This window comes from Podarcis cretensis (genome assembly GCF_951804945.1).
Source record: "Podarcis cretensis genome assembly, chromosome: 4".
NCBI lineage: Eukaryota > Metazoa > Chordata > Lepidosauria > Squamata > Lacertidae > Podarcis > Podarcis cretensis.
In genome coordinates this window covers 92,128,641-92,154,529 of record NC_137173.1, presented here as the reverse complement: position 1 = coordinate 92,154,529, position 25,889 = coordinate 92,128,641, and positions in this window count along the sequence as shown.

The window sequence follows — 25,889 nt, the reverse complement described above, 5'->3', positions numbered from 1 at the left end:
ATTGCCTTCAGTCACATCTGTTGACAGTTACATTACAGAAATGGAAAGGGGGAGGGGGACAAGCAAGCACCTCTTCACCACTGGAGAACAGGAAAGCTCCAAGTATGAATATTGCAACAGGTGCTTGGTAAACCTATGGAGAGAGCATAGAGTGTCAAAATGACTGCGAGATGAGCACACTGCTTGCGAGATGAGCACAAAGGCTATTTCATGGTCTCACAGCACAAGGGAACACATGGAAAAGCAAACAAGTAAAAAAGCATACGAAACAGAGAGTGATGCTCACTGCCCAAGGCTGGGGGGGGGACTGGGACAGCCAAAGGCATATTTTCCCCAACCAGTGGTCCACAACAAGGTGTCTGATGCCTTTTCAGTGGGGATAGTGATGAGCTATGAAGCACACACAGGGTTTCCAATGTCTGCGTCAGAAATCCTGCTGGTGATGTGGGCATAAATTCAGATTAGAAAGCAAAGGGATACATTCTATACTTTTTCCTGGCAATCAATCCTCAGGCAAAAGCTGACAGACTTAACAGGAGTTACATCTGAGCCACAGTGATCCACAGCTTCAATATCTCTTAGCAAATAGAAGGGTGGGGAAATGATGAATTGTGTAAATGTTTTCCTTGCTCCCTTCTTTCTCTCTCTCTGCAGATGGCACTCTACAGAAGAATGGTTCTTAAACTTGAAGATAAAAAGGAAATAAAATTCTAGAACTGTATGCAAATGACCTCTGAAAATTCTCTACAAGAATTTAGGGCAGAGAAAGAAATGTAGAGGTGAGTGGCGAAATTCACTGATTTTATTCAAATTTCTCCCCGGGGAGGATACATTTCCCAACCATTTTCCAGGGTTGAAGCTCTATTTTCAATAGTTCAGCTTCTTCCATGGCCAGCATTTTGACCACCATTTTTCTTTGCTGTGGGACATTGTGTGTGTTGGGGGAATGGCAGCTCCATAAAAAAAGCAAAAAAAACTTGGGAAACAATTAGGTGAAAACTGCACCAGAAGATTCAGTGTGAAAGCTGGTGGGAAACTAAATTCCAAAGCACACATTAGTCCTGGAGGCATAGATCAGGTCCATCTGTATCAAAGGTTCACAAAGATCCAATTCCTCAAAGATCCCTAGCAAAACATGCATGCATGATGCTGCAATCATTGTTGAACCCGCAAGCATGAATTAGTTCCCAGAAATGTGAATATTCTGTTCATGTCTTATTTGGCGAGCTGTGTAGCATTTTTGTTTAGCCAAATGCATGAATGCCAATCTAACAATAAATTAATTGTAACAATTTATACTGTATGTGTCCATCAGTGCACCCATGGTATGCTGACAGACATTTAATAAATGGCTAGGAAAAATAGGGATAAATAATTTCAAAATGTGCACAAGGGTCAAAATCTGTTCATTAAGGCTGTGACAAGGAAAGCAATTAACTTGTAATTTACTAGGCTGTGTTGTTTTTAGTGTGTGTGTGTGTGTGTGTGTGTGTGTGTGTGTGGCTTCTAAGCGATTCCCTTCTGGAAATTCTTTTGGAACATTTACTTCTCTGGAACTGCTTCCACAGCCATCTGGTGTGGCAGAAGATGCCTATTTACAGCAATGTTCCCTCATCCTGTCTCAAGAGATCAAGGCTTTTAGCCCAACCCACCCTATTTAATTTTTACAGCATCATGTCCTCCCTCTTACTGGAAGCATAGCATTTGCTAACATAGTTTTCCCATACCATAATCTGCCAATGAATCAAAGAGACCTAGGCTTGACAAACCAATATCAGCTATCAAAAGCATCAATAGCAATTGCCATTACATGGGAACATGCTGCACATCCTGCCAGAAACAGATAGACAATTTTCCAGCTGATCTGAAACACAACAAGAGGAGAAGGAGACAGGGAATCATGAAGTGTCAGCACATCTGTCCTAGTTTCCATCTTAATTGTTCATGAACACAAGCAGGGGGAAACATAGATTTGTATGAAAACATGATAATACTGACTGTTCTATTTTGGTCCCTTTTCTAATGATCTCTACCATGGGACATTTTCCACCCCCAAGCTGACATGCACAGGAGTCAACATTTTTGTTAAGCTATCCGCCATGTCAATCAATGCTAGCAGAAACTCTATCAGTGGGTGAAGTTAAATTATATTTTTAACCCAACTTGCAGGACCTTAAACTTGCCTACATTGATCATTTTATGGCATTTCAACCCAGTCTGCAGATATCTTTTTGGAGCTAGTTCCAATCCACTTTTGTTTTCACCATCCTGAATAATTTGGTGTCAGCAGCAAATGAGGCCACCAGTCTGTTCAGAGGTAACTCTAGGGTCATTTATTAACAAATTAAAAAGCACCAGTCACAATACAGATCCATTTCTTACATCCCTCCATTGCGAGTTCTGTCCATTTATGACGGTTCTTTCATTTTTCAACTGGAACTGCTAAGTTTACTAGAAGCCTTTGGTGAGAGACTGCAAGAGCTTTCTCAAAGTCTGAGTAAGCTTGCTTTCACTTGAGTTTTTTGAAGGAGCTTGCCTGAATAAGCAGAGAGTTACTGGATAATTCCTCTTTTTTCAGCTCACTTCCTCTTTAAGCAAGGTAAGATTAATAGGGGTGCAATACTTTTCCGTTGAAGTTTATGTGAAAGTCAAGACAGAACACAAGCTATGGGTTTTCTCAGCCAAATAGTTTCACAGCTGATTTTACTGAAACTTTTCTTAAAAATCACTAACAAGGCAAAATCCCTAACCATGCCTATCCTGTTGAATTAGGTAAACACAACTCAACCATGCTGATCTTGGGTTTAGATTGCTCCTTAAGCCTTACTCCTTAGTAGACACAAATAGAAGTGCTAATCAAATTCTAACTGCCCATTCTACGGGATCTTTTATTTCCTGTTCAGCTGTTAATACAGGGCCAGATAAGATGTGATGATAAAAACACCTATAGATCTAAACTGTGCCTGCAAATGTACATGTTTCCTCTGCAGACCAGCATAGTTACCATCCAATTGGTGCTTATGATAAGCCCACTTGCAGGTACACAGTTAGCACCCAAACAGCTGATTGGTGCTTACAATGCCCCTTCAAAGAAGTTTGCCAGTCAGCTGATTGGTGTTGATAGAGAGCGCAGCTTTGTGAATGAACTGCTTTAATTGTGCTATTGAGAGTGCCCTTGAAGCTGTTGATTGTTCCTTGTTCCTGATATCCCATATAACTTCAGGTGCGGGTGGTTTGGAGAAAATGCCTCATAGGCCACATTAGGACCCTGCCAGACATGGGCTGCATTTTCTCCACTAAACAAGGGAGGATTGTGAACAGTGTGCTGCTCATGCAACAGCTTCATGTAGAAGGAAATTCCTCTTCCTGCAGAAGAAAGCTTAGAATATAAATACTCTAAATAAATAAAGTAACTGTATTAGGAGGCTTTATGTAAGCAGTTTAATAGAGGCTAAAACAACAGGCACAAATTTTTGTTTGCTTTGGACAGGGGGTGAAACGCAAAATTAATGTGTGATAGGCCATAAACCAAAAAAGAAAAGAAAAAGAAAATCATTAGAAAGATGGTTACTGAAACCTCAGTAGCGATAATATGTGAAGCAAATTATATCCCCTCTCAATACACAGAATATCTTATTATATCCTTTTCAATGACATGCTCTTTAAGATAAGGTATTGATGAAAGTATACCTTATCTAATCTTGATCTGGTGGTAATATATTTCCTTGTGATGTATTCAGCTCTGGGGTATCCACTGGGCTTTGCATCAAATCTCTGTTGCTGTGGGACAGTTATTCTAATTACACATTCATAATGTCTGCAGTGTACATTGCAAGTTGCAAAAGGGGAAAATATATTAAGGTGATATTTTTTGTATCCAGGCTTTCTGATTTTATTATAAGCTCAAATGTTAGCTGAAACGTCTAATTAGAAAACAACTGTACTGTTGGATTTTTAAAAAGGTCCATCTTCCAGAAGGCAATTAATGGTGCAATCCCATGTGGGTCACTACTTTTTCATATTCCTTCTTGCATGGCTTCAGTGGGTGGAATATTCAAGCACTGGTAAGGTAATTGTCAATCATTTAAACTATTTGAATATATTATATTGACCTTCCATCTTCAAATCAATATGACCTCTGCAAAGAGCTCATTTGCACATTGTCATCTCACTGGATATCATCTATACTTTTTAGTTACCATATCAGAATATATAGCATTATTTTATTTTTTTTAAGCAGCAATAAAGTAATAGCATAGATAAACCTCCTGGAAGACATTAGCAACACTTCGCCATTCATATGTCATTTTCAGCCCTGTTCTACTGCAGTCTCATCCCAGTTGAACAAGAGGAGGCACACATTGCTGTTTGGGACCCCAATATCTAGCAGAACACCTCTTCCCATATGTTCTTCCTCAGCCCGTTAGAGGCACACCTCCAAGTACCTCTTCTTTATGAATTACAAAGGGTGGAAATAAGAGAGTCTGTGTACTGGTCCAGTAAATGCTTCCGCTGCACAACCAGCAACAGTTCTCTTTGCAGAGCATTAATTAAGTCCAGTGCAGAGATTCTTGTTGCAGTACAAGCTTTAGAGTCTCAGCAGCAAAGAAATAACGACACAGGGAAGCCTGTCTTTCCAAAGACAGGTTTATTGCAGAAAGATAACAATTTAGAGACTGAAGGGAGGAATATCCAGAAACCAGAGGAAATTAGAAAGTGCTTCCAGAGATACTTCAAACAACTTTATATGCAAGGGCCGCAGGAAGAGATTGAGATAGATCATTTCCTAAAAATTTATGGACTACCAAAATTATCCCAGGAAAAGAGAACAATCCTAAATGATAGAATAACGCAACAAGAAATTGAGGGTGCCATTCAGAATATGCAACTAGGCAAATCTCCAGGACCTGATGGTTTTACCTCCAAGTATTACAAGACATTGAAAGATTTTTTGACACAACCACTAATGGAGGTCTGTAACCAGATCATGGAGGGGAAGAAGGCACCAGAATCGTGGAAAGAAGCTTTCATCACATTGATACCTAAAGTGGAATCTGAAAAGACTCAACTTAAGAACTACCGTCCCATCTCACTCCTAAATGTGGATTACAAAATCTTTGCGGATATTTTGGCAAGTAGATTTAAAAAAGTGCTAAATGAAGTAATTCATAAAGATCAGGCAGGCTTTCTTCCAGGTAGACATTTGTTTGATAATACCAGGAACATTATAGACATTTTGGAACTTTTGCAAACTAATATTAACACAAAAGCAGTGTTAATTTTTATTGATGCGGAGAAGGCCTTTGACAATATCTCTTGGAGGTTTATGAAGAAAAACTTGGAAGGGATGGGAGTGGGACGGGGGTTTGAAAATGGAATAGAGGCAATTTATTCAGAGCAAAAAGCTAAATTGATAGTTAACAATGTGGTGACAGAAGAGTTTAAAATTGAAAAAGGAACATGACAAGGTTGTCCCTTATTCCCTCTGTTATTTATTTCAGTCCTAGAGGTGCTTTTGAACATGATTAGGGAGGACCGGTTGGTGCAAGGAATACAGGTCGGAGTGAAACAATATAAATTGAAAGCCTTTGCAGATGACTTGGTAATAACATTACAGGAGCCAGAATCTAGTACGAAAAGAGTTTTGGAACTGATATATGAGTTTGGTCGGGTGGCGGGATTCAAATTGAATAAGCAAAAAACTAAGGTTTTGGTAAAAAATCTGACATCTTCGGAAGCAGAAAGGTTTCAGAATGAGACAGAGTTAAATGTGGTTAAAAAAGTGAAGTACCTAGGGGTTAATTTGACTGCTTAAAAATTTGAATTTATTTAAAGATAATTATGAAAAATGTTGGTCAGAAATTAAAAAGGATTTAGAAATTTGGTCAAGATTGAAACTTTCCTTGCTGGGTCGAATTGCAGCTATAAAGATGAATGTATTGCCAAGGATGTTGTTTTTGTTTCAAACCCTACAGATTGTGGACAGAGTGGAATGTTTTGGAAAATGGCAGAAAGATATCTCTAGGTTTGTCTGGCAGGGCAAAAAGCCCCGAATAAAATTTAAAATATTAACGGATGCAAAAGAGAGAGGGGGGTTTGCCCTGCCAGATTTAAAGTTATATTATGAAGCTGCAGCTTTCTGCTGGATGAAAGATTGGTTACTTCTTGAGAACACTGATGTCCTAGATCTGGAAGGGTTTAACAATGCTTTTGGTTGGCATGCATACTTGTGGTACGACAAGGTAAAGATTCATAAAATGTTCAAAAACCATATTGTCAGAAAAGCAATATTTATTGTTTGGACAAAATATAAAGACTTATTAGAAAGTAAGACCCCGAGATGGTTATCATCAATGGAGGCTAAGGCCCGGAAGAGACTCAATATGGAGGCCGGCTGGCCGAAATATTGGGAATTAATAGAAAAAATTGGAGACAAATGGAGGTTGCAGAGCATGGAGAAATTAAAGAATAAGGTGCAAGATTGGTTACATTACGCCCAAATCCAAGAGGTTTTTAAATTGGACAAAAAGATAGGATTCCAGGTGGAGAAGTCGAAATTAGAGACAGAACTGTTGGAACCAAAGACTAAGGTACTTTCGAGAATGTATAACTTGCTGCTTAAATGGAACACACAGGATGAGACTGTTAAATCAGCCATGATAAAATGGGCTCAGGATATAGGGTATAACATTATGTTTGAGGACTGGGAAAGGTTATGGACCACCGGAATAAAATTCACGGCATGTAATGCTCTGAAGGAGAATATTATGAAAATGATATATAGGTGGTACATGACCCCAGTCAAGCTTGCAAAAATATATCACCTGTCTGACAATAAATGTTGGAAATGTAGAGAGGCTGAGGGGACATTCTTTCACCTCTGGTGGACATGCCCTAAAGTGAAAGCCTTCTGGGAAATAATCTATAATGAACTAAAAAAGGTATTTAAATATACCTTTGTTAAGAAACCGGAGGCTTTCCTCTTGGGCATCGTCGGCCAGAAAGTGTTAAAGAAGGATAGAAGCTTTTTTATGTATGCGACAACAGCAGCAAGAATACTCATTGCAAAGTACTGGAAGACACAAGACTTGCCCACACTGGAAGAGTGGCAGACGCAATTGATAGACTATATGGAACTGGCTGAAATGACTGGCAGAATCCGAGACTTGGGAGAGGAAACAATGGAAGAGGACTGGAAGAAGTTTAAGGATTATCTACAAAAATATTATAAGTTGTATGAATGTTAAGCATTTGCACGATTTAGAAAATACCAGCTCCAGCAAATAGGCTTTGTAAAATAGAAAATTAAGTTATAAGTAAGAAAAGGTCAAAATTTAAGGTAATATTTTGTTTAATTTTAAGGTATGAGCAATTGATAAAAATTAGTTTAAATTTAGAAGTATAATATTTGGAAAGTACAAAATAAGGTATGAAATAAGGTAATAATTTGCTGACATATTGATTATAAATAATGCAGGGTAAGGAGACGCAAGGAAGTCCAGCTAGTTATATAAGAAAAGCTATATTGAATGGTTGGTTATATTTTTGTCTTTTTATTATGTATTTTTGAAAATTTAATAAAATATTTATATATAAAAAAAAATATTGCAGAAAGATAACAGAAACACCTCCGGAGCTTTCAGACATTCTTGCTTCACGCCCCACAGGCAGAGAAAACAAACACTCTTTATATACTGAGCAACTTAACAACTTAACGAGCTTGACTACTTAAAGTCACATGACATTGCTAACTTGCCAGCATCTTAGGTTTCACACCCTAACAGGAAACACAGGAACGAGCCTTTTCAGTGATGCCACTTTTCCCATGAAAGTCTGATCAGGAACCTGACGCAGTTATAAAAAGAGACTCGTTAGGAAGCAGGCCTGGTGGCAGGATTTACGATCAAGGGGGAGGAGACCACGTTTGTTTTTAACCCACTTGTGGAGACTATCAGAGGTCACAAAGAAAGGAATATACGATAACAACAAGAAGATGAAGAAAACAATAGAGAGAAGATTGGACAGAACTGTGAATATTAAAGCAGCAGCAAGAGAGATGTTTGTTTGTTTATTCAAAGTTATAACAAAACATATTTTCCAAAAACATATCCTTATTCCCTCCCCATTTTTCCATTATTCCCCCCACCCCCGCCAGACCTTTTAAGTATTTTGAACTGTATTTTAACACATTTCACCATATTGAGCAATTTCCCCTTTTAATATGATGGTGATTGTTCTTTTGATGTGGCAGAGGGTGGGTGGGAGGATTCCAGTTGGCCTGTGATTCTGGAATAGCTTTAATTGTTTTAATTTTATAAAAGCTAGAGGCTTCAGCATTAGGCAACAAATAAATTTCATTAATAGTAATAGTCAGGGCCTTATTTCCCAGCTAGAACTCACCAGAATGCAGTTCTAGGACCTCTCTCATGTGTTCATCATTATCATTATAAGAGAACAAGGGAGATGTTCATGTTGAGTTTTGGCACCTCTTTTTCTAGAAAAATAGCATTGGTAATAGTAAATAGTAGTGGCAGTAGTCAATTATAATATAGTAGCAATGATAATGATAATATATCTAACATGGCGTTATCAAACTTTCTCGCTTCAGGGAATCGTTTTCACACCAATCACTTTTGATAACAATGTGCTTACTGAACAGTTCTTGAATATTTGCTAGGAGATTCTGCTCCTGGTTTGTAGAGCTTTAAGGGAAGTCTTTAATGATTTCTACTCTATTCACACAAGGTACTGACTATCCTTCAGTGGCTTCAGCATCATGACAAGTAAACAAGGTGTGTTCTAGAACACACCTAACACTTCCTTGCAACTGTGTATTGTAGGTAAAAGGTAAAGGACCCATTGACAGTTAAGTCCAGTCAAAGGCAACTATGGGGTGCGGTGTTCATCTCGCTTCAGGCTAAGAGAGCAAGCATTTGTCCACAGACACCTTTCCGGGTCATGTGGCCAGCATGACAAAACTGTTTCTGGCACAATGGAACACTGTGATGGAAGCCAGAGTGCATGGAAATGCTATTTTCCTTCCTGCCACAGCAGTACCTATTTATCTACTTGCACTGGGACGTGGGTGGCACTGTGGTGTAAACCACTGAGTCTAGGGCTTGCCGATTGGAACATCGGCAGTTTAAACCCACTCAACGGTGGTGAGCTCCCGTTGCTCTGTCCCAGCTTCTGCCAACCTCATGTACAGTGGTGCCCCGCAAGACGAATGCCTCGCAAGACGGAAAACTCGCTAGACGAAAGAGTTTTCCATTTTGGAGGTGATTCGCAAAACGAATTTCCTATGAGCTTGCTTCGCAAGACGAAAATGTCTTGCGAGTTCTTGCGGGTTTTTTCCCCCTCCCCCCCTTTTCTAAGCTGCTTATCCGCTTATCCGCTAAGCCAATAAGCCGCTAAAAGCCGCTAAACTGCTAATAGCGCTAAGCCGCTAAGCCGTCAATGGGTTTGCTTCACAAGACGAAAAAACCGCTAGACGAAGAGACTCGCGGAACGGATACTTTTTGTCTTGCGAGGCACCACTGTATTGTAAAAATTCAACAATAATACACATTATATTTTCCTCTTTCATCATTACTGATGTTCTCATCAAAGAGCTCTGATAAAACTTCTGAGCCCCAGGAATCCCCAGAACACAGTTTGAAAAATGCTGACCTAACTCCATTGAGAAAAAAATGCACACAATTGTTTCAGATTTAGCCCCCAACTTTGCAACACCAATTCAGACAAAGTGTGTTCTCTTTCTATGAAAGCATGTATTGCGGTGGGGTCTGTCCCTGGGCATGGGGACAGATAGTCATAACCAATGCTTAAGCAACCACTCACATTTATGTATTTTAATAAAGTTGTGGCCGAAATTATGCCAAAAACCCTAAAAGAAATTATGTGTGAATTGTGAATTATTTAGGCGTGGCTCAACACGCAAAGATGTTGCACACTACTGTGGCTTCAGGGCGGGCTATAGATCGGAATAAATTCTTCTAGATATGGAGTTGGGTGCTTGTCCTCTAGGCTGTTGCCCCAAGAACTTTCTCCACCTTCTGTAAGGTGAAGAAGAAAACAAGTCAACTGTGAGTTGGCAAACTTAGGCTGCATAGTTAGATCCACTTGTCTAGGGGCAACAAACTCAAGGAGACAAATTTCCAAGTAAATGTGCACAGGATTGCAGTCCACATATATGAACTCTGCTGACCACACTCAGTTACATGTCCCAAGTAAAGGAGTGCTGGGCAACCTGTGGCCTTCTAGATGCTGTTGAACACAAACTCACATTTGCCCCCGCCGTAAGACCAAAGGTCAGGATTGAAGGGGCTTAGGAGTCCTCCCAAAACTTGAAACACCACAGTTTCCTACCTTGACATAAACAAATATAGAATGGACTGGCTTTCCACTTACATAAACTGCAACTTCCAGGATCATATTGATACATGCACTAGGAAGCTATATGTTCAGCTTTTTATAGACTACTGTCTCCAAGTAGAAAGCAGATTGAAAACACAGATTTGCTTATTGTTTTGGGCTATCTTGCAAAACCTGAAATTAATCAAGGTTCAGTAAAGCACAGGATTTTCACATTAGCTTCTTCTTGCCCGACGTCTCTTCTCATATTAAAAAAGAAATATTATTATTACCAAAAGTAATTTTCCATGAGACAGTTCTCTCACAGTAATTGGCCTAAGGCATAATTTGGTCTGTCAGGGTTTTGTTAGGTACTTATTTGCTTAATCCACTGCTCCTCACTGGTGAAGGAAGGAGTTAATGGAGGGAAAGTGTGTGCAGCATAACTTACAGTTTGATTTGAGAAGTGGGACACTGTTTCATTTACTCCTAACTAGGGGACTGATGAATTCTATAACAACAAGATGATAGAATGATAATTACAACCACGATAGAAATGGAAAGAGAAAGAAAGAGAGAATATGAATACAAACTCCTTAATACAAAGACACAAAGCAGACTGCTTGCCTTCTGGATATCCCCCTCCCCCCCGAAGCTGAAAATTCATTAAAAGCCTTAATAACCAATGCCTCCACACTATAAGACAGATGTTCACATGCATGCTTCGTTGCATTGTGAATAATATAACAAATGCAATTGCCTCTCATAATGCTGGATTGTTTGCTATGCAGAAATTTAAACACATAATGAGGTCTCCCAAAATCTACAGAACTGCTGTTTGATCCAGAAGCAATAACATTTGTTAATTTCACTCCCGCCTATTGCACTGCTTTCCTGATAGTTTCAGAACCATCAGCAGCTGTTTCATTGGTATATTCCTGGAATTCTAATGCTTATATGTCTAGTTCTATGGAATACATTTCTCTGCCCTGTTTCTGAACAGAGAAATTTCATGGGATTTCTCCTGATGGAAAAGAAATTCTCCAACAGTTTCCTAGAAGTGGAGCTCCACATCAGCTGCGGCTATAGTTACTTTCCCCCTTTCTCTTCGGTTTTGTTTTGTTTTGTTTTGCAAAACAGGGCAGCAGCAACAACAGTACTGGCAGCTTCACAACCCTTTTTTACACCCTCCACAATCTCCCAGTCCTTGCATAATTCCAGTGTTGGGAATAGAGGAATTGCATCCAGCACACAGACAAAAAATGGTGGTAAATATATATAGAGAAAACTACAAAGCGGCCTTGTTTTTCTAGGTGAGTAAGAAAAAGACAGAACTCAGAACAAAAATGTCCCTTGAGAAATTTTGGCTCATCACTAGTCAGAAGCATTTCTCTGGGGCTTCTGAAAAGGCTGGCCACTGTTTGGGTGAAGGAATGAGCAGAGTGAGTGTGTGGACTCGATTCCTCATTGCATAATGTTGAAAACAGCCCTTAGAAACCCCAGATCTTCAGTTTATAATTATCCTGAATAAGCTGTTATTATCGCCTGTGTGTAGGCTGTGTTATTTTTCTGAACCAAAAATAGCAGTATGTGTGCTAGATTCAAAACCTCACCATTCGTTATTGCAAACTATTTTTGTAATGGACAAGTTCATACACTTATAGGACTTAGACCACAGGGTAAAGCAAGGTGAGATTTTGTAGAGTTCTCAGTTGCTATGAGTGCAGGCTTCATGGTGGACAAATTGTGTAAAACACACAGAGAAGAGGTTCCCCACCTCTACTGCTGGCGGTGAAATGGTGCTGGCATCTAAGATCTTGTACATTCTGCAAGATCTCACACCATTTCTGGTGCAATTTTGCCCAAAAATTGGTACTTCTCCACCACTGGCAGAAGTGGCAGGGCACCCATGGGGACTTCCACCACCTCAGTCTAATAGCATAGCCAGTTCTGCCCCCTGCCATTCCTGTAATGTGAGCTTAAATGCTAATTGCACAAAAAACATCACTTCTCTGTGAGCTTTTTAACAAAGGAAGGCTAGATTCTCCATTTTTTATAGGATGCTCTTCGCATTGCAGTTCAGGAACTGGATGTTAATTATCACCTACAAAAAACAAGCAAGCTTACCATTGAAGGCTACATTCTAACATCTCTGGGACTTTTTGTGATGTTCTGCCTTAGCAATTACTCTGATCCGTTCTAAGTACTGGTTGGCAAGGCAGCAAAACCAGGGTGTACAAGAAGGCTTCTTAATACATTACATGTTAAGTATGTGCCTTATATGCATCTGTGCAGATCAAGAACCAGGGCTTGAAGTACATGCCTCTTATAGGTAGGCTTATCAGATGCTCAAGATGGAGGGTACCCCTATCAACAGTGCATTTGATGGGAAACCTGGCTTAGTAGTTGTGTGCTCTGTGAAATGGCATGGACTTAAACTAATAGTTGGGGTCCAAAATATGAAATTTTACTAACTTGAAGCCACATCGTTAACAGACACTTGTGGTGGTGGAGTAATGCAAAATAGGACAGTGTCATGATGTATGTTATGTGATACTATGTTTTACAGGGGGGAGGGGGGAAATTCAAGATGGGGGGCACTGCTTCCAGCAGTAACCCAAGCCCTATTCAGGTGTTCTTAAATTATATTTGAGAAAAGGAAGAGGGGTGTGTATGGCAGCCTCAGCCCTGTGCCCTGATATTCCTGCAAGGAGTGAAAAGTTTTAAAAATGGATTCTAGCACATTCTGATTACACACAGTGTAATTCTTCACCTGATCAGTAAACTCCATTGTGGACAGTTCCTGGCTGCAGGGAGGACTGTAACTATGTGACTCCATTCATCCAAACACACTTACAATCCCCCTTCAGATTTTTCCATTCAACATAGAAAGGTCAGTGATGAGGGCAGCTTATGTGGCATAGAATTCAATCAGTGTTATGTCTAATAGAGTGTGGATGGAAGAGAACATTTAGAGCATCATATTTATCATATTTAGTCTTACCATTTCATAGGTAAGACTAAAGCTTTGGGTTTTAAGCTTGAAGCTGTAAACATAGTCAGAAATGGTTATTTTGTAAATTACCAAATAACTTATCCAAACACCTCCTGTTTCGTTTCTAACTTTTCCTGCTCAGTTGCCTTGTCTCTGAATAATGAAAATGTAGGACCGTTAATTTTATTTTAAAGTGTTTTCCATTGACCCAACACTTGATGTATGATGTAGCAAGAAATGATGAATCCTGTATGTGAAAAGATGTGTTACCTGGTAGACGTGGGATACAATTTGGCAGACTTTTTAGGAGAATGTAATGGAAAAGTGATAAAACGAATGCAGTAAAAAGATGGTATGAATGTTTTTGAAACATAACATTGAATAGTATTAAAAAGAAAATTGGAAAGGGATGGGGTAGGTCCCTCAGGTGGTGCTGGAAATTGCGGCAGACATTTTTATAAAGTGTCAACACTCATCCAAGCCTATTTAACAAGCTGGATTTTACAATGGAGGAGATTAACTGGGAATGAATAGTGACATAAAATAGGTCCAGGGAGCAGAACAATGAATTTTAGACCAGAAAGAGGCAGGAAAGAACAGGAGTGTCCTGTTCAACTCCATACAAATATAGAATAGCTTTCAAAGTTTAAACACTAATGATCACATCTGAAAATCTTGATGTTCAATGTTGAATTTTACATAGCAAATAGCACTTAAATCAGCTGACCAATGTAATACTGTATCTAGCCCTTATAAAATATGGAGTGTTAATCACTGAATCTGGTACCCCTCTGTTGGTTGCACTTACCTGTGAACAGATAATCAAATTACAGTTTTCCTATGGGATAACAGTGCCCTCAAGTGTTTTGCTTTGCGACTGTATTAATTAACAAAGTAGTGCATTAATCATAGCACAGGAAGAGTCTGCATAATACTGTAAGCAACAGAAGTTTCCTGAGGTTGTTTTTTTCTTTCTTAAATTGCCGTTGCATTCTAAGCACAACAGTGCTGCAAACGTAAGAAAGATTGGCACCTTTGAATCCTGCCAAAACATTTCATGTGAAGCCACTTGATCTAGATCACAATCTATGAGCAGACAGGGAAGCGTGTAAGCCAAGGCATTGCTCAAAAGGTCACTCTGGAAGCAGCTCTGGAAACAATCTGGCCCAGAGTCCAATCAGAAGATGCTCGGAATGTGTGAAACTCACCTGAATCTTTAACTTTTTAAGCCTTATTTCCTTATTCCATGGAAATTAATCACCTTTCCCTGAACCAAGCTTGTAATGGGTAAAGAGCTTGCATGTCACAACTGATCTTCTCATTGAGCAACCCTCATAAGTCTCTATGTAACCCTGGGCTTTCTCAGAGCACAGTTTGAAAATCAATGCTTCATTCTGATGGGGAAATATTTTAATTGCAGCAGGGACAAATAACTGGAGAAGGTGCTACATACCTTAAAAGCTCCTAAATTATTTAACCAGTTGATAGTCCAACTATACATATATAGAAGACACATGGCCTTCTCTGTCCAGTTTAGACTTGAGGTGAAGTAGACTGCTTCTATCTACAACTCCTGATAAGCACTAAAGCAATCTCCATGCTCAGACACAACTGACCACTGAGCATCAAATGGTAGAATCCAATGAGGGATGTCTTGCTTGTAAGCATCCCAGAAGGATCTTGCTCAACATTGTGGGAAACAGGATGCTAGACTAATTGGACCATTTGTCCGATACAGCTGGTCTTTGAATCAGGGGTGGGGAAACTCTGGTCCTCCAGATGTTGCTCATGTCCAGCTCCAAGTATCATTTGCAATCAGCCATGCTTGCTGGGACTGATGGGAGGTGGAGTTCAACAGCATCTGGAAGGCCAAAGCCCACCCCACCCCACTGGCTTTAAATGGTAAGAATATATGCCAGAATAATGGCCACAGTGCCTTTCCTTTTGATCCCTTACTTTTAACATTTATTTTTGAACAATTGTCAGGATTTCTCCCATGACATCCTATGATTCTTCAGATGATTACTGCTCAGTAGGGAGAAACGTTAAAACCACTGACCTATTGTCATGGCACAAACCTTTGTAAAGGTCGGCCTGGCAAGTACTCAATGTTTAAAGATATATTAGCGTAAAAAGCACTTTGATGTCTTAAACTCTTATTACTCTGGCAGAATTAAGGAGATTAAAATTCCAGGAAGACATTGTACTTGTCTTGGATGATTGCTCAGCCATTGAAAAATAGAAAGCAAATAATGGGTTACATCACTGGGTGATGTGCCGTGACAAGATTTAACACAACACAGTGGAATATGAACAGTACGCTCTTGTAAGCTTGTACAGCCTACACTTCCTTTTGCCTTATGGCATGTTTTAATCCCTCTCTTCATAATGTGATATGCAGAACAGAAAGTGATTTGATAGGAATTCAGCTATAATAAATTGAAACTATGATTGCTTGACCTGGTCCTCAGTTTATAGTTCTTAATGTCTAATTCCCGGACCAGTCAAAACTCATCTTTGTCAAGAGCCATTGAGCTCAAACCAGGAGACTTGCAGTTCAGGCACTGATTCCTTGCTCCCTGCATCACCCTGGGGCAAAGGAGTGAACTCCAGGAAGTCCACACTTGCACAGATATTACAGCTCAGAATCCTCTTGTCCTGGGAAATCAGGTGTCCAGATTCTTTAGTGACTTCTCCCAATGCCTTCATAGAGATGTTAAATAGCATGGAAGACTGGCTCAAGACCTGCAGGAGGCCATAGGTCAAATGCCAGGGAGGTCCTGCAGTAGTATCCCAGTGCTACTTTTTGAAAATGATTCCAGAGGTAGGAGGAGAAAACGGCCTGCAATAGTCAACCCCTGGATATGCTCTGGGACGATACTGAGAACAGCCACTGAGAGGTGAAAGGGAATCAGGAGCATTACACCCTCCCTGTCTCTGGATATATGTCAGCATTCAAGGCAACCAAAGCAGTTTCAATGCAAAACATGGATCTAAAGCTGGATTCAAAGAGGTCTACACAATCAATTCCCTAAAACTTGCTTGTACTTGAGCTGTTACCACTTTCTTGAGCACCTTGTCACCCCAGAAAATCATATTTATGACTTAGTAACAGTCAGCAGATTTGTGGTTCGAATCCATGCAACAGGGTGAGCTCCCGTTGCTCGGTCCCAGCTCCTGCCAACCTAGCAGTTTGAAAGCATGCCCCAAAGTGCAAGTAGATAAATAGGTACCACTCTGGTGGGAAAGTAAATGACCTTTATGTGCACTTCTCTGATTTTGCCAGAAGCAGTTTACCCACAGAGGTGTAGGAAGGTCAGGTGGTACCCGGTGCAGAAAATTTCTTGTTATGCATATCAGTTAATATCTTGACCCTACTCCACTGCATTGAAATTTCAGCCTTCATGACATAGGAAAACAGCCAAGTAAACAGCTATTTTCGTGGAGGAGGGTCAAGATATTAACTGATATGCATGAAATTTCATATATAGCTATACAATCCCTAGTGTAGTAAGATAAGACCTTTGGAGCAGCCATTTTTTAAAAGAAGTTTTTTATGAACTGCCCTGGTAGGGCAGTAATTGTTCCTTGATAATTTGTCACCCCCCTTCATGATGGCACCTGGGGCGGCTGCCCCCACCCCCCTTTCTTACACCCCTGCTGAGTCATATTGGCCACATGACCTGGAAAAATCTGTCTGCGGACAAACACCAGTTCCCTCGGCCTGTAAAGCGAGATGAGCGCCACAACCCCAGAGTCGCCTAAGATTGGACTTATCTGTCAGGGGTCCTTTAGCTTTAACTTTTTAACAGCTGTCTAACTGTACTGGTGCTGGAGGAGACTCTTGGGAGTCCCACGGACTGCAAGAAGATCAAACCTCTCCATTCTTAAGGAAATCAGCCCTGAGTGCTCACTGGAAGGACAGATCCTGAAGCAAAGACTGCAATACTTTGGCCACCTCATGAGAAGAGAAGACTCCCGGAAAAGACCCTGATGTTGGGAAAGATGGAGGGCACAAGGAGAAGGGGATGACAGAGGATGAGATGGTTGGACAGTGTTCTTGAAGCTACCAGCATGAGTTTGACTAAACTGCGGGAGGCAGTGGAAGACAAAAGTGCCTGGCATGCTCTGGTCCATGGGGTCACAAAGAGTCGGACACGACTAAACGACTAAACAACAACAACAACAACTGTACTGGAGACAAGGAGTTCCTAGAATCATAGAATCATAGAGTTGGAAGAGACCACAAGGGCCATCGAGTCCAACCCCCTGCCAAGCAGGAAACACCATCAGAGCACTCCTGACATATGGTTGTCAAGCCTCTGCTTAAAGACCTCCAAAGAAGGAGACTCCACCACACTCCTTGGCAGCAAATTCCACTGGCAGCAAATTCTCCTCTCAAGAGACTCATAATCTCAGGAACATGGGTTTGAGCCACACATTGGGCAAAAGATTCCTGTATTGCAGGGGGTTGAACTAAATGACCCTCATGGTTTATTCTACAATTCTATGATTGCCTCTTTCAGGGTCACTGATAACTCTCCCTATTGCGGAGAGGGAGAGTTTGACCAACTTTTATTAAGCATGAAGAACAAGGGTCCAAAATACACATGGTAGGCTGAACCCCTTCAAGCGACTTGTCCTCAGGTCACCATAACTGAAAATGTGCCAATAAACTTGACCACACAATTCCATAGGTATTTCTAGCAGTGCTGTTAAATTCAGTAGAAATCTAAGAAACTTCATCTTCACATACTTGCTGCTAGTGTCTCCCTCACCACCTCCTTCCAGCCAGGCTTCAAAAGCCCTTTTGTCCTTCAGAAAAGCTGTGCTACACACCTAACTAGACGATGCAATGGTGACAGAACTGTAATTATGATTTGCCAGCATCACCACCACATTTGAGGCTCTCGCCCTGTGTTCAGTCAGATGTGCCTTGAGATTTGTGCCATTTGTCTCCACCCATAATCCCACCAACTTCATCAAACATTGCTCATCAGAATACCAGGGAGTCAATGGGGTTCCACAATGTCTGAGAGCGTACTTGGGAGCAATTGCATTGAGATGTGATAGTGTCAAGGTCCTAAACTGTTTCACACTTCAATACACTTGCTGCATTGCTCCTGGGCAGAAAGAAATGGATCTTTGGGCAGAAAGAAAATGGATTTTTACTCTAAGCAAGCAACTGAAATCTTAATTCCTCTGTTTAATTCAAGTATACCGTGAGGGTTTCCATTTCCACTCGTTTTGTGTTATGCATGATAAACACATCCATGTTCCAGAAGAGTTATAATGCAGCCTTCAGTATCATTTGGCAAAGCCCTAACTAATGTCCTTATGTCACACTAAAAAAGAACTGATTTACCTCCTACCCAGTTTTTTTACATAGCCAAACAGTATGACAAAATCTGCTTTATTGTACTTTGGATGTGCTTGAGCAAAATGTGTGTGGTGATAGCTATTATAAACCTGGACTTATTCCAATCAGATTAGGGGAAGAGAAATGTGAAAACATTAAATATAGTTATATTGTGGGCCTCTTCCATTTTTAGTTGCAAAATTCTTATTTAAGCAGGTTTATTTATTTGGGAAATAGTTGTCATTCATCTCCTCCCCACCCCACATCCCACATTACACATTTTATACTTGTGGTAAACCATGTAAATATTACCTCCTCTCAGAATCGCAGGATAACTAGCTATCCAAAGCTCAAAAACCAAAAACAGACAGGTCATTAGAGTATCTAAGAGCTGTTGAATCAGAAGAAATGGAAGCTGTCTGGCGCAAGACTCAGCTGCACAGAACCTTGAGGGCAAAAATTTCTAACTATTTCTAGTTATAGATAGAAAAAAATAGATGCATGCACACACAAAGACATATGATAGACAAACAGCCATCCACAAGTTGCCATAAAATGGGGTGGGTGTTTTGATGCTGCTTTGAGGATTTTGATTTCACTCCTGAAATAGGCTCAAAGATGGCAAAGTAGCACTGTAAGTTGTTTGGGTTTTTAAAGCACTATAAGTTGGATCCTCCTAACAGAGGGTCCATGTTGTGCTTGGTCCTGAAACTCTTCCCTAACCGGCTTGTGGGCGGGCCTTGCCCCGCTCCAAGCCGGTGGTGCCACAGTTATGCCAATGGCCTTTAGCCAATCAGCAGCGTGGCAAGGTTGGGGGTTGGGGGTATCTATTTGGCAGCACGACGTAGGGACCTCCTTTTGCTTCTCGCTGCCGAACACCCGCCCACCCACCCATTAATTAGGTCGTGTTTGGCCTTGTTTTGGACTTCAGTTGGTCGCCTGTTTTTGGAATGGGGGCCAGGTAGGATTTTTTTCCAACGTGGCAGATTGGCTCTGGCCACTTTTGCCTACCTCTTAGTAATCATCACAACATTGTAAGGTTTGGCGGTTAGGCATTGGTTTAGGGGGATGTGGGGAGGGGAGGTGCGGCCATCACCTGCCCCTCCAATGAATAAGGTATTCTGTTAAAGGAATCTGGGGGTCTGGATCTCGTCCGAAGCCCGGAGAGGGGCTAGGGCCATGCCAGGACCCCTGGGAACCCCAGGGGTGAGCACCAGTCTATATACATTGATGGAGCTCCCCCTGCTGGTTGTTTACCCTTCCAGGCTTCCTGCAGGGTGGGGCAGGAGCCAGATATAGTTTGATACCAATGCCTAAACCAATACCAGTCACATCTGTGTATTTAAATAAAGTTGTGGCCAAAATTTTCCCATTAACATTTAAACTAAATTCTGTCTCCACAGTGTCTTTATTTCCATGGGGTATGGGTTTTGGGGCTCCAAGCACAAACAACCATTAGCTTGGATAGCAGTAGGGCTCCAGCCATCAACTTCATCCTTTCTGCCTGCCTTATGCATGTCACAATTATGCTTTATGTATGGCAGTGGCAAATGCACTGAGGCTCATTTCAGTAAGTACATTGAAATCATCATGTGTCATAAATTTTGGCAGCATGTCCAACCTACCATAGGGCAAAATGTGATTTAGAAGAAAACACATTGACAGGAATCTTCTGAGCTAGACAGGGGAGCGCCAGAAGTTGGAGGTTTTAAGGACAGAATGCTGAAGGGCAGAGGAGATCTAACCAGGATTTGTGATCAGAAGCTAGGGTTTGTATGTCTGTTGTCTACATTATTCCTAATCATTTATCTCCATGCCTGCTATGTTGACAATTATAACTTCTTACCTAGGGCCCATCCTTATCTTCACCTCTGACCTATCTGATAAGCAATTGTTTGTTACTACTGCATTCTATTTGCAATACTGCTATTATACCATACACAGACTATTGGGAGTACAGGGCATGCAATTCATTGAGTATTGTGGAACTGACCAATTAAACTTGAGCTTTATGATCTCTCCTTCATATCCCTAGTTTGCCAAATCAATGGCTGCATTACTACCTTACCCATGTAACGTATGGATTTCCCCTCTTGGTTCATAATTGCTGGTTTCCTTACCGGAAAGATGCTTTGCTTATACTGCGTGTCCTTATCGTATCACGGATTAAGGAAATCCTATATTTCCTGACTGAGGTTAAGATAAGTCTGTTTGTGAGGAAATATTTCATTCTTGCTAAAAGCAGCAAGATGTCCTTGATCCATGTGATGCTTGTTATAGCTTGGCTGGTGTCCAGGAAAGGAATAGCTTGCTCAGTCATGGATATGCCACAGCACTCTGGAAAGAGTAATAAGTCCTATTCATGTGTTTTCTGCGCATATAACTTACGAGTGGAGAAGAGGGCTGCAATGGGATGGGACTGCTGGTGCCACCCCTGGTATTCTGTGTGTCACTTCTTGGCAACTGCATTAGTGTGGATTTTCACCAGGAGTTGTCAGTGTCATTCAGGATGTCTGGTATAACACTAACAGCACCGCCCCACTGCCCTGTTTGCCACATGTAGGCTCTGTGCATGGTGGGTGCCTGAATTAGGCTTCAGAGAAAGGGGGCAATATCCAGCTAAGTCACACTCAAGAGCAGATCCATTGAAATGAGTGGACTTAAGTAACTTACGTTGTGACTAACATTAGATATCATCCAAGGGTTGGTGATGGAAAAGAAAAAGGAGATCAGAAGGAATGTATAAGAGGTTAACTTTAGGGAGCTTCATTTCTTGTTTATGTCAAAGTAAAATTACTATATTAATGTCCATGCTGTAGCATTTTTATTTTTCAAACTTCATTCCATTTTTGAATCATCCCCGTGAAACAAAGCAATTTAACAGTAAACCATCAACAATGGAAATGTATATAAAACCAATTCGTATATAAAAACAATTAAAACAATGACAGATATAAGAACAGTTTCAAACACAGTACAGACACTAAACGTTTTCTGTTCCTTTCCAATCATTCCATATTAATATTTCCAAAGCCTTTTCTTCAACCTCTTATTCCTTCAGCAAATTCAACAGAGAAAGAAGAATGCTGTGTTCTCCTCAGAGAACAGCAAACATTGCATTTTTATTGGTTAAGTTTTAAACTGTACTGAATTTAAATGAGGGTTGATTTCCATTGTAAAAAAAGTGTTGTATGGAAGGTATGCTAGAAAGGGTATGTGCGGAAAACCTTATTTTCTACTCTTGTTCCACATCTTTTTACAGCTATTGTTTCATCAAATTGTTAATGATTTGGTGCAAATTGGTGCCATTTTTTAAAACACGAAATGCTTCCTGACTATAAAATCTCTGTCAACCAGGGAGAATGTTGTGAACATTACGACATCATGGCTGATGATGTCACTGAAGACAAACGAAGTTACTTTGAATGGGAGGCAATGAGAGTGTGCTTCACTGTTTCCAAGGCAACTGAACTCAAGAGTGTCCTGTTGCATCATGTTGATGATTTCATTACCTGCCCATGCTGCATGGCAAGTCTTTTGGTCTGATCCAGCTTTGACATGACCTGTTGGGCCTGAATCTAGATGGGAAAGTACACCCAGACGTCAGCCTGAATGTACAGTTCATTGATAGTAATGCTAAATGAATGAACATGACATGTGCTTGGATGTACAATTACTTTCAATAACCCATGTGCCCTCAGATATCCATACATCACCCTTCATATTTACCCTGAACTATTTCATTGCAGTAGATAAACAAGCTATGACTAGATCAGCGAATTTCCTTCCTTCTCAGATTCCTCCCAAATACCGGCTGGTTGCAACAACAACTAAGTAGTAGTACTGATGATATCTATTGTTATTACTGTAATTATGAGTCACCTTATATCATAAAGTATTAAGGTGATTTACTTAGTAAATAAAGGAACACCCCCAAGTACACATTTCCTGCCATAGTTACCACAACTGGTCGCCTTAAAAACCCCAAGTAGCTTAAAACCACCCAATGATTGAGTGAGAATGAAAGTATCACAATCTTTCAAAAAGGAGTGTGAAAAATTGTTGAAAGGATGGGTGCCTATTTTCAATGGGCCACAAAGGTTCACAAGATGCAACTGCATCTCTGCTCAGTAATTATTAAAGGTTTTCCTCTCCTTTCCCCATGATATATCATTTTTCAGCAAATAGTCCACATCAACATAGCCCATTGGTTGAAATTCACTTTGCTTTCCTTGTTCTTTGCTAAGAAAATATACCAGGTTACCTTCACAACTGTGTGCTTCATTCACAAGGATACTGCATCTCGAGTAGGTGGTCTTAACAGTGCAAAAATAGTTTGCTTTTCTCGTGTATGTGTTTTGTTCGTGCCAGCGAAGATGACTGTAATATCAAAAGAATGGATATGTCACATTTGTTTATGTGTGCTTTGACCACAAGGACAAAATGTCTCAGGCTAAATACTAAAAATGAGTCGAGAATATAGGCTATTTGGTACAAAAATGGTTAAAGCATGAGAATGCAGGCACTGAGAAATACCTTGTGTTAGTTCCTGGAAGCATAACTTCTAAGTCAATTTCACAAAAGCATGGCACAATGCTTGACTGGGGCTCTGCTATATATTTTTCTTTTAGTAATAGCAGAAAGGCTAGTTATAGATCCTTTTTAATAGCCTTTGTGGAGCCCATTCTGAAGGGCCAGTATACAAGTGTACTTTTTTCCCTTCAGATAGCTAGGAGCTGTTTTCTAGAAATTACTCCAATTTATAGCCTCTCTCTTTGAGCTTTTTCTTGCACATTTATCCACCACCTGGTACAATGATTCATGCCCTGAACCAAAACCTGTTAGTTGAAATCAATGGGATTTACGGCCAGGTAGCATGTTTAAGATCAGTGTGTTTGTGAACAAGGTACTTGACTACATGATAGAAGGATGTAGTTTGTGTCACTTGCTCTCTCTCTCTCTCCTAGCAGTTAAAGGGCTTTGGATCAATGGAACAGGAGAAAGTAGCCCACAGAAGAAAACCCTATGAGAAATTGATATTAGATCTTTCCCTGTTTATTTTGGCCCCATTGCACTGTGCTAGCAACAGTTATATCAGACCCTCCAAGTGTCTGTATTTTCCAGGGACAGTTTCAGATTTATGGAGTTTCTGATCTGATCCTGGAATTTCCCTCTTTTCCTTAGGACATCCCTATTTTCATTGGAGAAATGTTGGAGGGTATGTTATATGTGATGGTAATCAGTTAGCAAGGTATCTATGGGTGCCGTAGCCCAAAGGTACTTTATTAGCCCTGTGATGTTATGGTGTATCGTGTATAGTGGGGCAGAAAATCAATTTTTTTAAAAAAACAAGAGTTTTAAAGAAGCGCCAGAAGAAGAAAGAAGTCTTATGCTGGATCACTGCATTGTCAAACATGTCCTTTATGAAATCACATTTCTCAGACAGTCCATGAAACCATTACAAAAACCCCATGTGTGGGGCACCCTAGTATCTGAATTACCAGTATTTGTGTTCCTCTAATATGCAAGGATGTAAAGTCTTTAAAAATAGATTAAGTGGATTACTTCTTCTTTTTTCAACCAACTATGACTGTAAACCAAGCAAGAATTGCTACAATTTCTAAGAAATCTTCCATGTTTTTGTTGTAGCAAAGGCTATGTAATGGCTAAAACATGTTGATGTCAAAACTGATAAATATATTCAGCACAGTATGGTTTAAGAAAGAGAGGTTAAATTGGATAAGATACAGTGAAATTTGATAAACATTTCCCTGTGAAACTGGGCCATATAACATTACATTTTTTATCTTGGCAATCTTCACAGAGTAGAGTGTTGACAGCTGTTGGGCTTATGGATAAATTTAACAAAATTCTGTCCTGTTTCAACCAAATGGTTTTTTTCGCTACCGTTGTTTGCAGACAAATATCTGAAGACATTACCTTAAGAGACAGATTATGATCTAATCCTCTAAAGACTGCTCTATAACAAAGTCAAGTTACCGAGGACAATCCTCACCAATCTCGCAATGTGGCATGGGACTGGACAAAATGCAAATGGCTCCTTTGCCACAAAGCAATGAATGAATCCAGCCTAAATACTGATCGTGGACTCCACACCGCTATTGTATTATGGAGAATACTGGATTTCCTTGGAAGTTTATCAAGAGTTCTTCAATGACAAGCTAATGTGGAAGATAACTTTCTTGCCACTACTGATATTCACCTTCAACCTAGATTTTCAGAGCTGGATATGTCTTAAAGGACATTCTCAGTTGAAATTAATATGCATTCTAGAACATTTGCCAGAATCACTGGAAATATACTAGGATTTGATACCAGGCAGTCACAGGGAAGTTAACAACAACAACAACAGCAGCAGCAGCAGCAGCAACAACTTTATTATTTATGCCCCACCTATTTGACAGGGTTACCCCAGCCACTCTGGGCAGTTTACAATACAACACAGCAAACATCAAATATGAAAAAAAAAAATCTTGAAACTGGGCTGCTTTTAGATGTCTTTAGAGAGTTGTGCAGTTCTTTATCTGTTTGACATCTGATGAGAGAGCATTCCACAGGGCAGGCACCATTACCGAGAAGGCCCTCTGCCTAGTACTCGGTAGGTTCACATCTCACAGTGAGGGAACTGCCAGAGGGTCCTCTGAGCTGGATCTTAGGATGACTGGAATGCAATGGAAAATACTCCTGAGTATACATATTATGGATGGCACAGTTAAATGCGCATTGTGGCTCTGAAGAGCAACAAATAGCCCAGTAGTAGATTATTAAGCACAACCATAATCACGTCTTGTAGTGAGAGAACTGCCAGAAGTCCCTTAGAATTGGATCTCAATTTCCAGGCTGAAGACACTCCTTCAGGTATACAGGGCCAAAGCCATTTAGTGATTTAAAGGTCAGTACCAATGCTATGAATTGTGCTTGCAAACATACTGGGAGCCAATGTAGATCTTTTAGGACCAGTGTTATATTGACCCAGCGGCTGCTCCCAGTCACCATTCTAGCAGCCCTTTTCTGGATTGGTTGTAGTTTCCGAGTCACCTTCAAAGATAGCCCCACACAGAGTGCATTGCAGTAGTCCAATGATGCAACAGAAGCTAGAAAGTTTGAAAATCATTGTCTTATAGTACAGTTATATCACCACTTTAAGTTATGGGCTTCCTC